This window comes from Girardinichthys multiradiatus, chromosome 22 (assembly GCF_021462225.1).
Source record: "Girardinichthys multiradiatus isolate DD_20200921_A chromosome 22, DD_fGirMul_XY1, whole genome shotgun sequence".
Classification (NCBI taxonomy): domain Eukaryota; kingdom Metazoa; phylum Chordata; class Actinopteri; order Cyprinodontiformes; family Goodeidae; genus Girardinichthys; species Girardinichthys multiradiatus.
This window is the reverse complement of record NC_061814.1, coordinates 33,925,641-33,940,848: the sequence shown is the minus strand read 5'-3', so window position 1 is coordinate 33,940,848 and position 15,208 is coordinate 33,925,641. Positions and strand designations below refer to the sequence as shown.

The following is a 15,208-nucleotide window of genomic DNA, read 5'->3' as shown; positions in this document are numbered from 1 at the left end:
TGCAGTTGGAACTGTTTCTACAAACAATTGACTTGAGAGATCTAATCTGTTCAGCGGTATCGGAGTAACATTTTTAGATTGTAAAAAATTTGAAAAGTTTTAAAACCATGCATGCGTGACCTTCCACTTCTCAGTTATGATTAATTGTGTTGCTCTGTCACATAAAATCCCAATAAATTAAGTTGAAGTTGGTGGATATAAAGTGACAAAATATTGAAAGGTTCAAGGCTTGACAGATTACCACAGTAGATAAAATGGTATGTTAACAAGCAGAGAAGCAAGACAGAAAACACTTTACTTCCATTGTACATCACTGTTTATCATTTTTATAATGATCATGTTTCTGGAGACGTTGATAAATGCTGAGTAATTACGTCACTCCTCGACCATAAGAATGTTGGAGCCTCCCATAGCTGCTGAGCGATGAGTCTTCGCTGGGTGGTCCTTATCTTTGCAAGTTAGGAAACAGGGCCAGACCCATAAACACCCAACTTACCACTGAGGAAGCAACCTTGTGTGGAGACCACACCCTGGATTGTTACAAACTATAAATGTGCCCAAAATGTAGTGAAGAAAGAGGCCTGATTTTACTCCAGTTCTCACAACGCCTGAGCGGGGAGCACAACAGCCCAGCTTGTTTTAATTTACAAAACTGGTCTGTTCCAGTAAACATCAGCGCACACACAGGCACAGTCAGATCCCTGCTTTCAGTGTGTCTGCTCTGCACTGTGTGTTCCTGAGTCACATCATCTGCTTAGCAACATGCACGCTGGAGAGAGCAGGACAGAGCAATGTGATTGGGGGAGACCAGGACCCTCAGGACACAAAGCGCTAATTGCAAAGCTGTTTTTCTCTGCCATTTTTAGCAGCTGCAATACGCCAGCCACAAAAAAAGAGGTTGCATAAGAGGGTTTTACAGCAGATATCTCCACCTCCTCAGTTTTTCTCCCGTCCAATTTCATCTTTTTATGCACTGCCCCCACCACCCTCTTCCTACTTTCATCTCTTCTTCATCCTGTCACAAAAGCTGTTCCAGATGCTATTTTAGATCACACAGAGACAGAAAAAGGAACCATTCTGGTATTTTCACATGTTTTTACTACAGCTATGGTAGAAGCTGTTCCCTTACTTGTGTGTATTCAGGACACGAATGGAAATTCTTTGTTGATTTGTTTGGAGGCAATGTTGTTGAACTGACTGGGGTCTTTGGCGGTCCTGAACAAAGAGTTCAGTGTGGCCAGCCTTTGTACTGGAGAGCTGGAAGAGGAGTTTCCATATTGGGACAATATGCACTGTGACCTCTGACCCTGTTCGGAGAGGGTATGGTGGGTTAGAGAGAGAGAGAGAGAGAAAGACAGAGCACCCAGGGATTTGCTAACTAGAAACAAACAAAACATCTATCTATCTAACACATAGCTATACAAAAAAAAAGAGGAAACAGAAAACATGTTGTCACAAAGAGACGATGCACACATGCACACCAACTGTTACTTTTTGCTCATCAGGCCTGCAGGCCAAAAATTACACATGCAAGCATTTTGCTGTCTGACAGGGGTAGGGCAGACTTGGCTGAGGGGAGCTGAGAATGTTTGCAACACAGACTGGTGATCTCACCGCGTAAGAGAAGGCGGACATGAAGTATTTGTTGTTATAGGGCCAGGAGAGCAGTGGGAAGGAATTAGACAAAAGTGTTTTATGACTTTTTGTTTTTGCTCGGCACAGTTTCCACATCAGTCCCAGGGAAAACAAAGGAGAGTTACGCAAGGCTAATTTTAGTCAACCCCAATTACAGTCTCGCATGTGAACAGAGGAAAAGGGAAAAAGCAGCTCTGTGATTGTGTGTTTCAGGGATGTAAATAAAATATAAAGGATACTGGCTACAAACGTCTGAGTGAAGGAATAAATATTAAAAAAATACTTTGTGGTATTTCAACTAAAATCATTAATGTAACTTATTGGGATTAAATACAAAACCTAGTGTATACTTTTAAAGTGGAGGGTAAATGCCACATGTTTTAGTAATAAATGTCTTCATTAGCCCTGCATATGTAGAGAATGAATATTTACCTCGTTTTTCTCTTGCAAAATAGCTCAAAATCTTTCAGATTGGCTGGGGAGCGTCAACTTTGTGTTGCTCTACCCCATAAAATCCCAATGAAATACATTGAAGTTTGTGGTTGCAATGGAACAAAATGTGAAAAAGTGCAAGAGGCATGAATCCCTTTGCAAGTCACTGTAAACAAACAAAAAGTAATAATAACGCTGCTTTGTACTTTATTTTCATGCGTGTTTATATCTGAGTGGATACCCCACAACAGAGGAACACACTCTTCTGCACTCTTCCCATGTCTGGTTGAATGAATCTGCCATCTACAATCACTTACAGAGTGAAGACCTGTGGGCCGAGTGTGTTTTGATGTGTGTGTTCTTGGCTAGCTCGGGTGATAGGAGGACACTCCAGAAATAGAATCGTTTCATGAAAACATCAAAACTGAGAATCATTTCACTGTAAAGGCTCGTTTCATAATCGCCCCGGAGGAACCAAGGCTTGTCTGTTCCATTCGAGCTCCCCCATTTTATTTTTGCCCTAATTCACTTCTGCAACTCGTACGCATTTAACCCACTGTCATCTCTGGCTAGCCCTGCTCCCTTATCCCAGCCTTTTCTCCTGTCAGGTCAGGTTTGTTACAAAAGAGTAGAGTGCACTTTTTTTCTATATCTGGGAAGCGCTGTTAACGTAGGAGCCATGATGATGGCTGAGTTACAGTACATGAGGAAGCAATCATCCTGCCCTTTGAGAGCGAGTCAGGAGAAAGGAGCATAAATATGTAGTAAACAAGGTGGGGCACTGCTGAGATGATTTCCAAGGAAGTTTGTTTCCCTGGCTAATCAATCACTAAGTCATTTTGTTACTGAGGATTGTCCCAGGATTTGTCTGCCCATACCTCTGTAGTCCTTCTGCCGGAAGGTAATGCTGCTGGAGGACATACTGACCATTTTTCGTCACTCTGCTGTTTTCTTCTACCACTCTCCATTCATGCATCTTTGCTGTTTACTTTGTGTTGTCTGTGTTTTGTCTTTCTTTATAAGATAAACCTGGTTCACCAGTGCCTCTGTGTCAATCTATCTTGGCTGTACAGGGTCCTCGCTGCCATCTGTTTGTTTTTCTTTCCAATGGGAAGTATTTCTGCTGCAGTGCCGATGTATTTAGCTGTGGCTCATTCCTGGATGGAGTCATTAATTGACCTACTGCAGAGGATCTGTGTTCCAGTGTCCTACATTAGGTCCACAGATGTTTTGTAAAGTATTACACACCCTTTATATACTTTGTCATTTTAATGGTTTTCTTTATGTTTTTGACTATTTACATTGTACGTAGATTCTCACTGAAGGCATCAAAACTGTGAATGAACATGTATGGAATTATGTAGCAAGGAAAACATTGTAAAAGAACTTTAAATATGTTATATTTTAGATTCCTCAAGGTAGCCACCTTTGATGTAAGATGGACAGGGATTGACCCTGGACCTGGAGGTAGCAGTACACCTTATCCCAGGTAAGAACCATGGCCTCACAAGGCTTCACACTCAGCTGCAATCTGCTCCAGTGCAAGCTGTATTATCCACAAAAAACAAAGATGAGACCCTGTTATTTCCAAAACCCGACACTTTCCTCCCCGCATGACTATCCTTGATATCCTATCTATGAAAACCAGAGCAGGATCAGAGACAAGAGGAACCCTGATGGAGTCCAACCTGCATTAGCAATGAGCTCTGTCGGAACACCGAAGGTAAGCCATGGATGGGTCTTCTAGCTTGACCGTAACTCAAGAGCCATTGCTAAGGAAGCAAAGGAGTGGCTAAAGGAGAATCACATTAGGCTCATGAAGTGGCCTAGCTAGTCTCCATACCTCAATCCTGCAGACAATTTGTGGAGAGAGCTAGAAGGTTTGAGTTGCATATTAGTAACCAACAAACATAAGGGATTTTAACAGTTTTGGAATGAATCAGAATCAGAATCAGCTTTATTACCAAGTTTGTACAAACACACAAGGAATTTGACTCCGATACACTTTGCTGTCAATAATAAAGAGCTGTATGAGCTGAAATCCTTCCAGAGATGTCTACAAACTTTGTCTCTTCATGTTAAAATTTAACTTTCCAAAAAAGCAGAGCCTGTTCAAATGTCATGCTCTGAAAACTAACTTTGAAATAGGAAAGACCTGTCAGTGAAATGGCAAATCCCAACCTGTCTCCTTCTGCATTTTGCTACACAGCTTGCTCACCAAGCTCAGCTCCAGCCTGCACATCGGATCAATGTAGATCCAGATCAATAGGCTTATTAGAGGAGCAGTTGAGTGGTCGACAAAGCCGATTAGCTGTGTCTCCATGGCAAGTCCCCCCAAGGTTGAAGAGACAAACAGAAGAGGTCACCAGTCACAAGGTCCTTCGAGAGCTTGGAGCTGACGGTTGTACATACCACAGCGTTCCTCACCCTCTCTACATATATGATTAATGGAAGTGGACTCTGGGAAACCACTACTCTCTGTGTTTGTTCTGGTCCATGTAGGAAACCTATTGATTTTTATTCATGTTTAGCTCCCATCTGAAACAAAGCTTGAGCAAGCGACTGCTGAAGCCAGTACTTGAGAGCCCCACTTGTATGTCGTATTTATAAATAAAAAACTAAAGTGTTTCAAAGCATAAAATTTGAAACCTAATTAAAAAAACAAAATAGCTAATTAAATGATACAGATGGTTAAAAACAAGAATAAACTGATGTTTAAAGGTCTTAAGGAAAAGCACTTTTGAATCCATTGGTGTCCAGTGGCAGGTTTGTGGGAGTGCCATAGGTTTCACAATAATGCACTACTTCTGACGGACTATCACATTAAATCGCAATGCAATACATGGAGGTTTGTGGTTGTAACGTGAGAGAAGGTGAAATGTTCAAGCAGCATGGGAAACCAAAGATTTATAGGCTGTTTTTTTTCCTGAGATTCCCTTGCCTTGTGAATAGGATCTCTGCAATATGGTCTACACACTGAAACTACAAGTGGGAGTAGCACTGCTTTGACTCTACAGACCTCCGCCTCCCACTCCCAGCACCACCCAGAACAAAGCCCACCTTTGACCACTAGGCCTACAGTGAGTTGGTGGAACAAGTAGAGCAGGGAAATATGTGATGACTAAGGGGCTGTGAACACTGCTGAACAAACTGTGCGATTAATGAAAGCTGCATCATCAAATGTCGGCCTTCACCAGAGACTCTCAGATTATTTCCTCTGCTTAGATTCGCCTAAAATAAGGAAGCACATTCCTCCTAACATATAGATTGTTGTCCTTCCAGTAAAGGAAACTCTCCTTGCTTTTACTTCTTTTGTTTTTGTCAAGTCAATGAGGTGTGCTGCAGTGTGCGTTTATTGATCTGGAGCCCTCATGCCTCGTCTGCTGGCTCAGGGTTTATTTGCAGCTGCTGTTACTGGAAATGGATCCCTGGAGCGATCTGGATTCAGCTGATCCAATTAAACACTGTGAATAATTGATCTGACAGTGAAACTGAGCCCTGTCACATGGGAGTGGTGACATCACCATGTAAGGGGCTGAAAAAGTATTCTTGTGCAGCTGGACTGCCCCGGGTCGTTTGCTCCACAATCAGCTCCCTGTATCTGATTACCGCCTGTGAAGGACACAGAGCAGACCACGAGGACGCAGAGGGGGAGGTTACAGCAACATTAGAACCATCACCAAGACTCTGCAGAGAATTACAGCTAGAGTCCGGAAACGTAGGATTATCCCACGTTACGGTCTGCATACCTGAGCCAATACTAAGCTGTTGCAAAAAAAATAAAAAATAAGGTTTTCATTCCACACTGCAAAATCTGGAGTTATGTTTTGGTAAAGAAAACAAATCTATCTTTGTTTCCTTTCTCACAGCTTCCTGTTTGGCTCTCGTTTGGAGAGTGCGCAAGTTGTCCTGCATTACATGCTACCAAGGCCATATCCACAACTGCGTGGGCCGGTTATCTTTCTGCCCATAAAATAAGGTGCAAATAGGAGACATCTTTGTCCTTGGCCTTGAAGGAGACTTGGATTGTAAAATCTAATAAAAGGTGTGATCCTACTGATCGCCGCCATTTCATCTGGATCTGCACCACAAATGAGAAAAGGAGGCTGTTGAATGTCCAACATCTTGTTTGAGTTAGACTCTAACCCTGGGGCAGGAATGAGAGGAGGTAGTAGTGGGGGGGTTCTTTCTATACCTACTCTTGTTTTCTCACAGAAAAAGGGGAAGGGTATTACAGCTGACTCGCATGTAAGGATTTCGCAGTTTCAGCACTTCTGATCTAGTCATTGTGAACTCAAGTGAAATCATCCACAGAGCTTCTGTCCACGTGGTCCGAAGTGATCATTCATCACTGTGCAATGTCCAACTAAACAGCATCATTGCGTCCTGACGGTGGAAAATCCAATCTTTATCTCTAACCTTTTTTATCTGGCTGATTGGGGCAAACCTTAACTGCTTTATCAGGTGTATGTGTTCTGTTTACGCTAACTATCCTATTGTTTCCCCTAAACATACAAGCAAAATACAGAATAGATTCAAGTTTTGTGAAGGAAACACTTGAGAAAGAAATATTAGGAACCTTAAAAAGACTTCTTAGTAAATCTAAAAAAAAAAAACATATTACAGATCCACATCTCCTTAAAGCAAAAATGTCTGACATGAGAAGCTGAGTATGCACGTTATTGTATGTTTTAACTGTTATTTCATTAATGAAGTGCACATTTTCTCTTATGACATTTAAAGATGATTCTTATATGATTCACAGGAACCCAGAATAGGAACCAGATGAGTCATTTATTGCTGTCTGGCCTCATTTTGGAGCAGTTTTCCATAAGGTTCTTTCCAGCCACAAGCTTTTATCTGCCATGAAGGTTTGAAACAAAACGTGGAGCCTTTGAATTCTCAAAGAGAAACTCAAAACTTTGTTGCTCTCAACAGACCAGATATGGAAAAGTTTTGTTTCTTGAAACTCATGTTTGGAAAACATCTGACAGATTGCAGATCTTTACATCTGGTGGCAATTAATAGTTTTTTTTTAGCCGAAAACCTTTCGAAACTGAAATTAAACCAAGCTTTTGCAGACTAGTAACCATCTTTTGCAATTGTTTAGCAATGCTAGGCTAGTTCACTGCAGCTGAGTCATGAAACAGTTTCATAAGTTTGTGATTTCCATTCTCTGTGCTTCTAACTAACATATTAAAATAGTCTTAAGAGCATAGAAAGTTGTACAGCATAAAAGAAGAAGATAATCTTTGATATAATTTGACCAACTAAATAAATAATGGGGATTTTATAGTCAGCAAGACAACTGAAAACATACGTTAACACACTGGGAGAAGGTCAGTAAAACCAAATACCGTATGATCATATATTTCTCTATCAATTTCATTTAAGTTCAGGTTATTTATGTAACAACAGTTCCCAACAAATGTTCTCTTAAGCCACTTTACAAGACAAACAGGCTCCATTCATATCCAGTCATCCAGTATCCAATTATATCCAAATTCAGTTCTAATTCATTCCAATACAGTCAAATCATATGGTAAGGTCCATGTGTAGTTTCAGCCACAGAGGCAAGTTCTTACTGAGTCTGAGGCAATTCTCTGGGGCAAGTATGTGGCAACAGTGGAGTGGAACCAGTCACTTTGAACAGGAAGTAAACATGAGCAGAACCAGGTTCAGTGTGAGCCTCACCATCTGACACAACCAGTTGGAAGGTTGAGAGGACAGGAAGGAGACACAGAAAAAGCACAGAATACTGAGCCAGGAGTACCTTCTATAAAAAGAAAGGCATGAGACAACATACATTTAGTGACAGCAATAATGTTGTCAATGACTCCAACAATATTATAGATAAAACACAGAAGCAATAGGCTAGGGATACTTTCTATGAACATTTCAAAGTAAACAATGTTAATGGCAGTAATAGCTTCATCATTTACTCCATAAAGAAAGATGCAGCTTGAAACAGGAGCAATGCAGACCTTACCAATGGCTAAATTAGTACAGTCATTGTCAGTCACAGTTCACGAAAAAGAGACAGTTATACACAGAAGCAATGAGTCAACATGTACTTTCTAAAGGTAAAGTAAACAAAGAGTACACAAAAATAATGGTGCAATTACTCCTCCAGTGGCTCTGTACGGCAAAGAGACATCACTAAACATAGAAGTGTTGACCCTGGAGTACTTTTTAAGGGAACAGAACAAAAAACAAGACAGTTCACAAGGTTACTGGCAGCAATAGCTTTGGCAGTAAATTTTTTAACAAAGAAACAGCCAGGTATGCTTTCCACTGGAAAGGAAGACAGATACACATATTTAATGGCATACTGCTGTCAATATTTTTATCTAGGAAAGAGACACGGTTAAACACAGAAGCACTGGGCTAGTAGTACTTTCAACTGTATAGAAAGAAAAAAGAGAGAGCAAAAATTTAAAGGGATCAATAATTGCAAATAATACAGAAATTGAGAGGAGCTGCAGAAAATAGCAGTGGTCGGCAATTCCTCCAGCAGCCTATACGTTTTGCAGCATAATTTTACACATAGTTCAAGATAACCAGAAGCCACTATGACTATGAGCTTTATTAAAAAGGACAATGTTAGGCCTAGTATCAAAACTGAACACAGTCTCTGGCTCACAGAAAAGACTGGTAGCTGGTTCCATGATGCAAATCATCTAAACTGGACACCTTGGATAATAATGTAACAATTTCAGTTAATTAGACTTAGATTCTGACAGGTCTATCCATCACGACTAGTTTTCTTTATCATCAACAGTGAGTCTAGTAGGAACAATTTCCCTCATCTGTCAAATCACGGAGCTGCAAAGACCACAAATGAGAGGACAGCTGGAATGAAATATTTCAAGCAACACACTGACACCAGCTCAAACTCCCAGAGGAAGGTCATATGTTGTTGCCATAGCAATGGGGAACACCAGCAGTATGTTGAGATGGTAGCCTGGAGGGGAGTCGGGGGTTGTCTGAACTGGATCAATGGCTAAAGAATTTTAGTGGCCTGGTGCGGATGTACGTTGAATAATAAAATATTCCCTCTGAATAAAGCCAGAGTAGCTTTGCCACTATTCATTATAGCACTCTGATGTTCGGGACCCATTAACATCTGTTAATGCTCAGTACGCAACGCGACATATCCGGCTCTCAGGACAGCGAGGGTATTTTTAGACGTGCTCATTAGTGCTGAGAGATCATTTGTAATGAAGGACGGGTGGGGAGAAAGGAGGCTAGGATCTCAGTGAAAGATGGTATCCATACTCAAATGTCTGTGGAGCGGGTGGATTTAAACTGAGAGTGAAAAGAGCGAAGGTGAGATGCGAGGAGCAGGCCGCTGGACGAGTCTGAGAAGGGCAGAGCAATAAAGTGGCCAGAGCAAGGGCAAGGATATTATGCAGCACATTACCCAGTACGCTTCAAGCTCTAATTCTAAAATATAGGCAACACATGTAACCTCTCACTGATTGCATGTGCTAATAGCTGGACTGAATCTATTGTTCCCACTGGGATCAGCATCCAGTCAGCCATTATTCATAAAAACTCGTCAGTTCAATTAGCAGAACGGTCGTAATTCAGGATCATGCATGTTATCGATTAATGGACTTTCCTCTCTGAGAACTGTTCCATTACTCCTCTCTGAAATGATGTACACATCCTGAAGTCAACATGCACCATATTTCCTGTTTGGGTCAGACAATGCAGGTATTGAATTATAAAACTGTTATCTGTTCTTTTTTCTTTTCCATAATGGCATTCTGATTAAATTTGCAGCAGAAGGGAGAGAGCCGTCTCTTTCTTCAGGTGGAGGTTATATTGGATAAGAATATAGTGCTGTTGTCTTGCGAAGAGGACACAAATACAGACCGCATGGCATACCAGCTTTTGCACTTCCCTCTTCTTTCAGCCACAACAGTGATTTTTGTACCCCGATTCAACAGTGCCCCCTAATGGGTACACTGAAGGTTGCCAAAGTAACAAAGACTGTACCTCTCTGGAAGGCGAGGCTAGAAATAAAAAAGTAATTTAAAAATAAATACATTTTTAAATAATTATTTAGATATGTATTATTTAAAAATTTTAAAAAATGCATAAATGTATCAGTTATTTTAAAATACATCAGTTATTGAAGAAGGTAGGAATTAAAAGTGAACTTATTCATTGTAGGATTTATAATTTAAAATATTCTATAATTATTAGAGTATTTAATCAGTTATTTCCTGTTTTATTTGCTACAGTGCAACATGAGATAATTAAAATTCTCTCTTTAGTGCTTGAAATAGATCCAGACATTTGTTTGGTTAACCTGCATTGTAACTCCACATTAGAGCAATCAAAACTGAAACCCCATCCACAGACTTTGAAAGAAAACGTAGGGAAATAAATACAAAATAAAAAAAATAAAAAATAAAACTTAGTAAAAGTAAAAAGACATTATTTATGTAATTGTTTTGGATTTTAATCAATCATGGACACATTTAAAAACCAATTTGTGGATTATTTTCTGATGAATTGTGGTACGTTTGGACCTCCAAAGAGTTCAAATGTTATTTTCAGTGTATAACATATATATATATATATATATGTGTATTCTTATCATCACATGTTGCCCTGAATGGTAGGTATTATATAAATATTTAGCTTAAATAAAAGGAGATAAATGCAGGCATTTTAAGCCAACCTTTGTGTTTCTTGGCCTTGTCCATCTGAACTTGGGCTGTCAAAACAGGAAAACACAAACGATTGATAGGGAGACTTGTTTGCCAGAGTGTCTACCAAACAATAGAAGGCTGAACAATGAGAGCCAAGTTAAAACCTGCCTCCTCATGGAAGCTGGCAATGACGGCCAGTCTTTGTCTACAAAGGTAGACGACAGATGGTAGAGAAAAGTTTAGGTCCTGAAAAATATACATAAATAACTAAATATTATCACTAGGACTTATTCTGCTTATACTAAATACAACTATGGACCAGCAGTAGAATCATTGGACAAGGGACAGACCTGGTCCTATAGAGGAGTGGCAAAAAGAAAGCCATTGTTGAAAGAAAGCTTTTAAATGTATTGTTTGCAGTTTGCCACAAGCCATACATGGGAGACAGCACACCAGGAAGAAGATGTTCTGGTCAGATGAGACCGAAACTGAACTTTTAGGCCAATGGGAAAAACGCTATGTGTGGACAAAAGCTAACACTGCACATCACCCTGAACATCTTATCCTCCACAGTGACACATGGGAGAGACAGTATCATGCTGTGGAGATGCTTCTCCTGAGAAGGGACAGGGATCAGAGTTGATGGGAAGATGGATGGAGCTAAATACAGGGCAATCCTTTAAAAAATACCTGTTAGAAGCAGTAAAATATTTGAGACTGAGGCGGAGGTTTACCTTCCAGCAGGAAAATGACCCTAAACATACATCTGGAGGCTACAGTGAAATGGTTCATAGCAAAGCGTATTCATGTGTTAGAATGGCCCAGTCAAAGTCCAGACATAAATCCAACTAGCAAGACTTGAAAACTTATGTTTGCGGGCACTCACCATTCAATCGGACTGACCTTTTATTAAGGTTTGTTGAGGCTTAAGACCAAAGCGCAGGAGGTAGGATTATAGTTTCAAGACCTTTAATAATGAAACAAAAAAAAAATCCAGGGGCCAAAGGATAACTGGCATGATACTGATGGGGCAACAGAGGAATTGAACAAACAGTGACTAGACTAAGGAGTATAAATACTAAGGAGGGAGGGTGATTGGTAAAGTGGAAACAAGTACTGTAAATGATTAAATGGATGGATGACAGCTGGGATGATGCATGAACCATGGGACCGACTGAGGGGGTAAATATGACAGAAAACAAACACAGGAAACAAAATCTAAACAGAACATGACTTAAAACAAGTGAGCACCAAGAGCTTAATAATAAACCCAATACATAATCAACCCAAAGTGACACATAACTCAAGAAAAATATGACAAAACAGAACCACAATTCTTCATATCTTCCTCTTAATTATGCACTACTATGTGTTGGTCTATCACAAAAAAAATCCCGATAAAACCCATTTACATTTGGGTTCATTATGTAACAAAATGTGAAAACAGTCAAGGGGTATGAAAGATCTTTGCATGATACTGTGTCTAATTATGGCACAATATAAATACATTCTCCATCATAAACTCCACAGATAGATGTAGCAACCCATTAAACTTTGCAAAAACAAACTCTAATCTTTCTTCCCCAGATACTGACTTGTTTTATTACAGCCCAAATTCTGAAATACCCTGAGTAGCATGCTCTATTACGAAGCTGTCCAAAGAAGTTGCTGCTTTCACAATTTCAGCCGCTTGATTGTACATCTTTCACCCAGCACTTCAAGGGCCTTGAGGTTTTATCAGGCATTGGCTGTCAGAAAGCATCCTGCATTCTGATCGAAGCCGTTACAAGAACGGCCAGATGTCAGGAAATAAAAATTATCTGCAACACCCTGCAGCAACTCACATTGTCTGATGTCATGCCTGTAATAGCTGATTGCAGCATTTACTCTGGCAAGTGCGATTCAGACCACAGGGTGTTGATTTCTGGGAAAGGCAGCTCCGAAGGGTGGAAGTAGAGGGACAGATGGCAACGCGGTGAACCAGTTCCTCTACGAGAATTCACAGGCATCAAGAAATCAAGTTAAGAGATGGCTCTCTGGGTATAATGCCACTAATTTGGGTCTGATGAAGAACACAGAAGCTGATCTCCAGCAACAGGGACTTAACAGCCATCCCTAACAGGATTTCTGAGAAGCACAATAAATGTAATTCAACTGTCTTCACCTCCACAGGGGATTTTAATAGTACATCTTATCAGTTTATGGCAAGTACGGAAAGTTCTGTACTGTATACAGGAGTTATTGTTCTGTTTCTGAGCATCAGTGGCATCAATACAAGCATTGACACAACTGAGACTTTATAAAGAACCATGTGCTTTGAACAGATGAGACTCAGAGTGACCTTTTCTGCAACTAACCATCCAGGTGGCTCTGGCTTGAAACAACGGAGGAATATGTAGGAAATTACATTATGCCCACTGTTAGGTATGGTGGCGGACGTGTGATGCTGTGGGTCTGTGTCTTTGCCATTGGCCCTGGGAGCCTTGCCATAAAATACAAGGACATTTTAAATAAAATTTGGTGACCACAGCCAGAAGACTCAATAATGGCAAATCAACACAGAAATAACATAGGGTGTGTATAAATGTGGAGGGTGGTGTAAATATAGAAGGGGATTGCACAAAATCAAAACCTCTGGCTTTCAAAAACCTTCACTAAAGTTACCGTAGAGCTTACTCAAAATGAACAGTAGAAACATCTCTATTGCTGAGGCATGGCAGTGATATTATCATGATTTGGGCTTATGTTGCAGCAGGTTGTAGTAGATTTCTAACTGATTACAGGAAGAAAAGATTCATTGAACTATCACATGTAGGAAAGTAAAAGATAACAAGAAGATTTCTGTAACAGTAGAATGATCTTCAAAACACCTCCAAAAAATACAAAATCACAAAGAAACACAAGGCCAAGAGTTTGCTATTGCTATCATATTGTTCCAAATTACCACTGAAAAATTAGGAATGCACTTCAAGAGCAATTATAATCCTGAGGAAATAGTGGGTAGCATATTTTAAAAATAATAAAATTGTGTTTCTCTTGTTCAGATGAGTGGTAGTATCTTTCTTTAGATTTTAGTTGGGGATGGGAGCAGCATCAGCATATGTCAGCATGCCACTAAATGCCCCTGACATTCACACTGTTTGGTGGGAGTAATCCCAGCTGTTATAGTATTTCAGATTTTATTTTCAGATTTTAGCTAAAATATGCTCCACAGCATGAAAATATACAGTGCTGTGAAAAAGTAGCTACCACTTTACAGATTTCTTGTTTACAGCAGGTCAGCTCTAAATTATGCCCCACTTACGGCTCTACTTCCCAGCCTCTGTTCTCAAGCACTCTACTTTCTGTGGCTCCTCACTCAGCCAGCTTGAAAATACTCAAGCAGTATCATTTTACCCTTTTTATTTTCTGCTTAGGTCATACAGACTGCCATCTCCAATTCTATGGTGATTGATTATCCATATGATATGTCACAGTTTTGAAATAAGTCTGCTTTTTCAAGTAATTATTGTGGAATTTATGCTTAGAATGTTTTTATATATTTGTAATGACAGTATGTACTGTGTATTGTATGTTTAATGTTATATTTTGTAGTTTCAAGGTTCTCAGATCACGGTTGTGTCTCAGTATAAATTATCTTGGCTTGATAATTGATGATTCTCTGGGTTTTTATCCTCATATTCAACAGCTTGAAACAGAATCAAAGCTGAAGCTGGGTTTTTATTTTAGAATTAGATCTTGTTTGTCATTGGAGGCTAGGAAATGTCTTGTTGCTGCAACTTTTTTGCCCATTTTAGATTATGGTGACATAACTTACATGCATTTATGTTCATACTGGTTGCATAAGCTAGATTCTGTATATCATGGAGCATTACGTTTCATCACTGGTCTAGGAGCCCTAACTCACCATTGTCATCTGTATACCTGTGTTGGTTGGGCTGCCCTGTCCAGCCGTAGGTTTTGACACTGGTATCATTTTATTTACAAAAGCCATCTTGGATTTACTCTCATCGTATCTATTGTCTCTTATTGTTAGGAAACATCCAGGTGGTTATTTTCTGTGCTCAGACAACTTGATTTTATTGACTGTGCCTAAGGTTTATACTGAGAACGGCAACAAATCTTTCCAGTTTGCTGCTTCCTCAGATTGGAATCAACTGCAGAATGATTTAAAGTTGAAAGAATTTGTTTCCTTTAATGTATTTAAGGCCGCTCTTAATCAGTTTGTACATAAGGTATTTTTTTGTAAATGCTTTGATTAAGATGTATTTTAGTCTTATTTTTACTTTCACTTTCATGGCTGTGTTTGTTTTATTTTTTTTATTATCCATATTGTATATTAATTGGTTTTGATATCTGTAGTTTTTGCTTTGTAATTGTTGGTATGTTGCTATCGCGTTTGCCCAGGTCTCTCTTGCAAAAGAAATTTGTAATCTCATTGAATTATACCTGATTAAATAAAGGTTACATACAAG

At 39.7% G+C, this 15,208-nt stretch overlaps 1 long non-coding RNA gene across 1 annotated transcript; it reads left to right on the top strand.

Annotated features, from left to right (window-relative positions):
• Positions 1 to 3,093: 3,093 nt before the first annotated feature.
• On the top strand, positions 3,094 to 15,208 carry LOC124858807. The gene is made up of 3 exons (XR_007035936.1): positions 3,094 to 3,284; positions 3,476 to 3,556; positions 5,937 to 15,208. It is a non-coding gene; the product is annotated as an uncharacterized LOC124858807 (long non-coding RNA).